The following is an 8,124-nucleotide window of genomic DNA, read 5'->3' on the forward strand; positions in this document are numbered from 1 at the left end:
TAACCAGTGTGGAGCAAAGGGCAAAAATGCAATGGCCTGTCACATAATATGAACCAGTTAACTTTGCTTTTTAGCTTCTGTTTATCCGTGCAACAGTTGGTCTTTGTTGATCCTTTCAGACAGGCCCTATATCCCAGAATCTGATCTCAGGATTTCGGTTTATCCCAGATTATACGGCAATGCGGACTCATACAATCCAGTTTAAAGCAGAAAACTTGGGATCATATCCTGGGATATAGGGCCTGTCTATAACATTTTATCATGATGAAGCAAAATAACCCAGTATGAAATTATTAGGGTACACTGTAAAATAAATGCTTTTTTGACACCAATTTAACTGGCATGGCTGAATGTTACGGAATCACGGGGATTGTAGTTCTTCCAGATCTTCAGTATTCTCTTCCAAATAGTGCTGATGGGGGTTGGGAAGCTTTGCTCTTTAGATCTTTAGGACTTCAACACCTATGTCCCAGCAAGTGAAAAGAGATTGTAGGAAACAGTGATCAAACTGTATGAAGAACCTTACATTCCACATCTCTGGCCTATGCACTTTGATCAGCCCATCCTTATGTTTTATTGCTGCGTTTTAACTTTGTCTTATTAATGGTTTGATTTTAATCGTATGTTTTAATTTTCATTCGTGTGTTTTCGGTATTTGATGTTTTATGTATGTATACTTGTTTTGCATTTGTAAGCCATATAATAATAATAATAATAATAATAATAATAATAATAATAATAATAATAATAATAATAATTATTATTATTATTATTATTATTATTATTATTATTATTATTATTATTATTATTATGACCTGGATACATCCATATAGTTTGTATATCATTTTAGAACCTTGTGTGAAACTCTGAGACTATAGAATATAGAAACTCTGAGACTAGAATTAGGAAAGGCAAACAATTCCTTTTATGTGTTTTGTTTTTAAAACAGGCAAATATTAAACAGACCAGTCACAAGCAGCCTGTCCCTTTTTGCTTTTTAATTGGTAATTTCATTCTGAGGCTATGTTAATTTTATTCTTAGCTGCTGGAAATTGAACATAAGGAGCCAGAGCAATTACAATTTTTAAAATATTTAACCACCAGACTGTTTCTCCCACTTTGTTCAATTCTTTTTAATCCCTTTCAGGTGTGTCTTAACAAGTGTGTACATCATCTGCTATGTCGACATAAATTGATCAATTTTATGTTTGTTGTGTGAATGCCCTGACAGGTGAGAGTCTTTCTAGTTCAGGTAACTTGAGTTTTTATATGTTACAGAAGCAGCACTGAATCTTAGACTTGGAAATGGACTGAAGTCGGGCTATTAGGGTTGCTTAATTAGTTCCCATTTCCAAAGGGAACTAACTAAGGATAAAACAATATATCCTAAGGATAAAGCTATAGATAGATAGATAGATAGATAGATAGATAGATAGATAGATAGATAGATAGGAAACTATTAATCCTTTAAGCATAAGAAGCAATAAGAAATTAGTGCTGCAATAATTTATGACTAGCAGTATTTCTAGTATGATTATAGTATTGGATCTGTAATGGTAGAAGATATTTTTCTTTTTAGAGATTTCTTTTCCTTCATTACAGATTAAACTGGGGGAAGTTGGAGTTTCAAGTCATTAGTGTTTAGTATTATAGTTTAAACTTCTAGTATTGTGCATTTGTCTTTGTCTTAGTGTTAGTTATATTCATATGAATATTCTTTATATGTGCAATTAGACTGTTTACATTAAAATTCATACATAAATAATTGAAAGAAGCAAAATTATTATTATTATTATTATTATTATTATTATTATTATTATTATTATTATTATTTTATTTCTTACCTGCCTCTCCTTGTGGCTCGAGGTGGATTACAACATTGCATCTAAACATATTCTATAAAATGCACATATTAAAACATATTTCTACAAAAAACATATTAACATATACAGAACAAAGATTAAACATAAGACACAAACTTAAAATTCGTGATTAAAACTGGCTGCGTAGGATTGCCGGAAGAGATAGGTCTACAAATGTGTGGCTGGAATCGAGCATACCCTCAGGAAGCTGGAAGCTTGGGAAGTTTAAATTACCTCTGTATCTGTGTCTGTGTCTGTCTCTGTCTCTATGTTCATATAGCATTGAATATTTGAAGTATGTGTACATTGTGATCCACCCTGAGTCCCCTTCGGGGTGAGAAGTGCAGAATATAAATACTGCAAATAAATAAATAAATAAATAAATTCAGACAACAAGAGTCCAAAAATGGCCGGTTAAAATCAGGAACCTCAATCAGTGGCTGATACCAGATGAAAACTCCCCTCTGGGCTCACAGAAGACAACTTGGAAGGCACTGAACAGACTGTGCTCTGGTACCACGAGATGCAGAGCTAACCTTAAGAAATGGGGCTACAAAATGGAATCCACAACATGTGAATGTGGAGAAAAGTAAACCACAGAGGACCTTCTTACATCAACACCAGAGGCACTCAAAGTGGCCAGCTTCTGGTCAAAGTAAATTTAGTTTAATGTCGAGTTTTTCTGTACATTATAACTGTATTCTCAATTCACTTCTGACATGATAAATATAATTTAGCTGTCAGAGCTCTTCCAGCAGGTTGTTCCATAGTCTTGGAGTGAATGTGAAAAGGTCCTCTGGGTGTCGGTCACCAGCTGGGTTTTGGTAGGCTAGAGCAGACACCCCCCCCCCGAGGACCTCAGTGTTTGGGGAGGATTGTACGGGAGAAGGTGATCCTATAGGTGACCTGGACCCAAACCTGTGAGGCTTTAAATGTCAAAACCAACACTTTGTACCTGAATCTAATTGGCAGCCAGTGGAGTGGATTTAGTATGGGTGTAATATGTTCCTGTAACCAATCTGGAGTAACTTTCTAAGGCTCTTTCTACACTGCCATATAATCCAGATTATCAAAGCAGAAAATCCAGATGATATGCTTTGAACTGGGTGAGTCTACACTGCTATATAATCCAGTTCAAAGAAGATCATCTTGATTTTATATGGCAGTGTAGAAGGGGCCGAAATTGGAACCCTAGAATTGGGAAGAGGAGAAATAAGGTGAATGACCAGCAGATGGAGATTTATTTAATTATTCCTGATTTACTATAATTTCTATTTATACAGGTGCTATAGAAAGACTTTCTAAAAAGGCATTTTGTAAGCCACAGAGGCAAGTATGATGGAGTGAGTCCCTCATCAGGCCCAGAATGGTTCAAAATGTCAATTTTCTGGTCAAATGATCATCATGATGATAAGCAGGTTAAGTGTAGAGAAAAAAAAACCCTCCTATCAGCCTTGCAAGCCCACCATCTTGCAAATGTATTGAATGACTACTGCCAATTTCCCTTAACAGTGGTTACATTGCATGGGGAATGATGGATCCTGGATGGTGCCAGGAAGAGAGACCACTATTTAAGGCCTCTGGAATGACTACTGTTCACTTGTATGTGACAAGGATGGGAAAGTAATTTTGATGGACTCAACAGCACTCTCAGAGAGCTCCCACACATGAGGAAAACTCATGCTGAAGTGGATTAAAATAACCCGGTTCAGCATGGTTTCTAGTCCTCACCCACCCATCCAAACTCTGGGATTTTCTAGGTGGGGAGGGTGACATGAAGGTACCCATCCCGAAGCAGTCCAATTTCCCCCTAAAACTTACTTTAAAAGGTCCTTGACTGTCATAAAGCCTTTCTTTGCATCTTCCTAGCATGAGGAAATGATGCCTGAGGAAATGGGAGGGGAGAGGATGAAAATCTCTCCCTCCTCCCCCCAGTCTCCTTGCACATCATTTTCTCGCACCAGGAGAATGTGAGGAGAGGCTTTATGGTGGCCAGGGACTTTTTAAAGTAACTTTTAAGGGAAAATTGGGGGACGAGGGAGGGAGTGGGCACTCTCCCACACCTATGGGCTGTAGGAGTCCAAAAGGTGTGGGATGGCAGTGGAGACCAGTCCCCAGGGTCACAGAGGGAGAGATTTTCATCTCTCGGGCCTTTCAGGAAGGCCCAGATCTAATGTGGTATTTAATTAATTCAGAACAAACCAAGGAAGTTTTGGTTCATTCTGTATTAATTTATTTTTACCAGAGGCATTGTTTGGATGCCTTTGGTATAAACAGACATTTTGGGTCTGTCTGGATGGGTCCTCAGTTTATTTACCTTGAAATATGCTTTGCAAGAAAATTCATCGGGTGCCTTAACCATTCACTTATTTAAAAGGTTTATAGGCAATTGTACTTTCTACCCAAAGAAAGGGGCTAGGCAGAAGTATTTGTGCACTGATCAGCATAAAACAGATTTATATGGTAAAACATTTTCATATATAGTGTCAGAAATAACCCCCAATCAATGCACCATAATCTGAAACTATGTCATGAGGCTTGCAATATTTTTCTCATGGAAAATAACAGTGTCTAGGTATCAATTATCTATTGCGAAAGCCATCCTACTATAATGAACTAATAATAATGTCTAATATTCTGTGATTTCTCTGCAGACCTATGAGAAGCTGTCCACTTAAAATTCCATCAAAATGTTACTTTCAAAAGCCTAGATTACTAAATTTGTTTTCCCCCTAATGAAGAATGGAACACTTATACAGTGCTAGTGTATGACTAAAGAACAACAACAAACAACAACTGCCTCTATTGGCATATACTAACAAGATCACAACACAGTCAAGTATAACAAAAGGAAGTCACAGATAAAAAGAAAACCTGATTAAAATTTACTAATGTCAAGAATAAAACTTGCAATAATCTTGCAAAGGAATAGCACATGACTAAAAGTTAACAGTAAATCTTCATGCACAGCTATAGATGATTTCTGCCACATGTAAATTATGTGTCATACCCCAGCCAACTTTGGCTTCTGAACCTGATCCAGAAATGAACTATGACCAGGATGAAGCTTATTCTGACTTTTTACCTAGTCCACAGAGCTCTTTCCAATTACAGCTGCCGGCTGTTGATAGCTCGAATGATTCCTTAATTGCGAGAGAAAGTGACAATATTACTCCCATGGCGGAACCAGATGTTCTTAGTTCCCCAGAGAATGTGTCCTTCAACAGAAGGGAGTTTCTGCACTGCCAGACATCTGAGAAACAAGAACTCCACAGGAGTAACTGCTTGGCATCTCAAGGGGATAATGGATAGAAGATTTTCTTTTGGGAACCTTTAGGGAGTTTGGCTTTCCTTGTTTGTGATCGATCTAAGTTCCATAAAAGTGTTTTGCTGCATGGACACTTCACGGTGTCAACTTTGCTATTTCCTGAGAAAGGTTCACCAACTCTAGCTCCTGTTTCTTCCAAGCCAAGTTTCCAGATCCTGGCAGCCAAGCCGAGCCGCGACTCCCAGGTAGACACGGATTAAGTCTACTCCCTTGCCTTGTTCCTGAACCAAGTTTTGCCTCAGCTTCATCACGTTCCTGCCTTGATATCAAAGACTTCCTAGTGACTTTGGACTTTGCTTCCTTGTTTTTCCCCACTCAAGAACTTTCCAACAGCTTTGAGCATGTTTCGGTTTCTGGACTTTGGACAATAATATTGGACATTTCCCTTCAATTCTTTGAACTAACTCATACCTTTTCATAAAGGACTATTATCTGCTCAACCTTTCCACCTATTCATTCCTGGATTTACAATTGTTTTAATAAAGATATTATATGTTTATTGGTCTCTGTCTGGTTTTCAGTGCTCACGCTGCCTGGGATGCAACAATATTTTTGTAAGTTTAGGAAGTATCACTGCTGGTTTTTCTTTATTCCATCATATCTGTTTCTATGGATATCTATTCTGCTTTTTAAAATGTTCAACTTGAGGCTGAAGTTACTAAAATGCCAGCAATTTGAGGACAGAAAAAAATATATTTGTAATGACAGAATTCATATCTGAAGAGGTGCCCTCATTTACCCCATCCCAAAGGCTACACACCTGTTTACAGGGCATCCCCCCCCCAAAACAACAACAACAACAATGTGACAACACTTTTAAAGTATCTTGTGAAAATAGATAAAACATGTAAAATCAAGGAAAAAATATTCAGAAGCATGTTTTAATTAGTGGGGTAGTTTTATAAATTAAGCAAATTGCAATGATTAGAGACAATGCACTAGATAATTGCAAAAAAAAAAAAACAGCGAAAGGGGAAAATGCAAAACTCACAACCTGATACAAAGCAAGGAGAGGCAGGAATACAGGTTTTGGAGAAACCCATAGAAACTGAGCAGTTTCCACCTCTCTGGGATCCCTTGCATTTGAAGTTTAGTCACCAATTAACAGCTGCAAGGGCATGTTCTACATTCATTTCAGGATCAGTCCCAAGAAGGGTAGTTAGTTTTACACATAACTAATCATTATAATAAGGGGTGGGGGAGAGATGTGAGGATGTACATTTTTGTCTATATATCTATGATTGGATTATCACCCCACACATACACCGCGTGCACACACACACACACACACACACACACCGAGTAGCCAAAGATTCAAGCTGTAAATTATTACAACTATAAATTACAACTGTAAATTATTACAATTATTACAATGTTTCTCACTCCACAACTACATGTTTAACCTCCTTCTCTACCCCATGGCCAAAAATTCACACCGGCCCACACACATTTAGGTGATTCACATGTTAGACCTGTTCCTAGTTATATTTCACCTGCTGATTCCAAAAATCACACTGGTTTCCCCCTTATCAGCTCTAGTTTTTGAAATAGACAACATATACCATATACCAGTCTTTATTTGCTCACCCATAAAAATTATGATACCCATTTCTAAGAAACTGGAGCTGATGTGGTCTATCAAATTCAATTTTCTGAATCAGCACCTCAAATAAGCCCAGGAACAGGCCTAAAACCAAGACCTCAAGAAAAATTTGTTGTTGTTTTTGTTGGGCTGTGATAATAGCAATTTTTCATAGCAACAGATTTTTCTTTCCTTTTAAAAAATAGTAATCTACAGTGCAGGAGGTCCAATAAGACTCCTCAATTTATTTGGGCCACATGATGTTGGTAATTTTGAGATCTCATAATATGTGTCCCTGGTCAAATGCACTTTGATCTGGTTAGAATTCATTTTACATCAGAATGAATGGGTTAAATTCAAGCCAACATGAGAACGATAGGATGGGGACAGAGGAGGGGGTGGGAGGATGGGTAGAGAGGCAGAGGAAGGACCAGATTGTATGATATCATGAGATTGTATGATACTTAACTGGAGATTAAATACATTGTGGACCTCATCACATGGAGGTCTTTGATGCAGGGGACAGTGGGGGGATCTGTAGGGCAGTGGGGCAAATTGTGGGGCAGCAGGCTGAGTCTGTCATCCAGTGCCCTGCATTGCCCACATCATCCACTTGCCCATCACATGCTGGAAAGCATACCTTTCCGGCGTACTCCTGCCCTGTCCCCATGATTTTCGAACTGAACATGGGTAGTCTCCCATGTTCAGAATTACCTGTCATAGAACGCTTCATCAATACAGCCATCATGGAGCTCTGCCAGAAGTAGATGTACATCATGTGATGAGATCCAGTGGGCTCCATGCTGGCTGTGTTGGCAAAGTCTTCTAGGATAAGGAATTTGCCAAATGTGATAACGTTCAGAATTAGATTGTGGTGGTGTCAGAAGGTAGATCATGTGAGTTCAGAGAGGAGTTCTGTTCTCATAGGCAGACCAATATTCGGTGCTTCTGGTGCAGCAATTTCCACTACCAAATAAATAAGCAACTGTTTAATTTTAAAAGTGATTTGATTATTTGGCAAAGGGAAATAACAGCCATAGGAACAGCAATTACACATGTGGTTCTTCCCTTTCCACTTGCACCATGTCTTTAGATCCTCACTGTTTTTTTTTACACAATATTCATTTATATTTTTAAAACCAACTATCTAAAAGACTGTATTCTTGCTCTCTCTGCTGAGCAGGAGAGAAGGTTTGCACAGCAGGATGTGCAACTTTATGTGTCTTTTTATTATTCTTTTGCATTTATGATTTAATTATGTTGTAAACCACTTTGGGGGCCTCTGGTGGGTCAAAAGGTGAAGTACCAATGTACAAAAATGTGATAAAATATGTTCATCCTGAAGCCATTCC

The sequence above is a fragment of the Anolis carolinensis genome, chromosome 3 (assembly GCF_035594765.1).
Source record: "Anolis carolinensis isolate JA03-04 chromosome 3, rAnoCar3.1.pri, whole genome shotgun sequence".
NCBI lineage: Eukaryota > Metazoa > Chordata > Lepidosauria > Squamata > Dactyloidae > Anolis > Anolis carolinensis.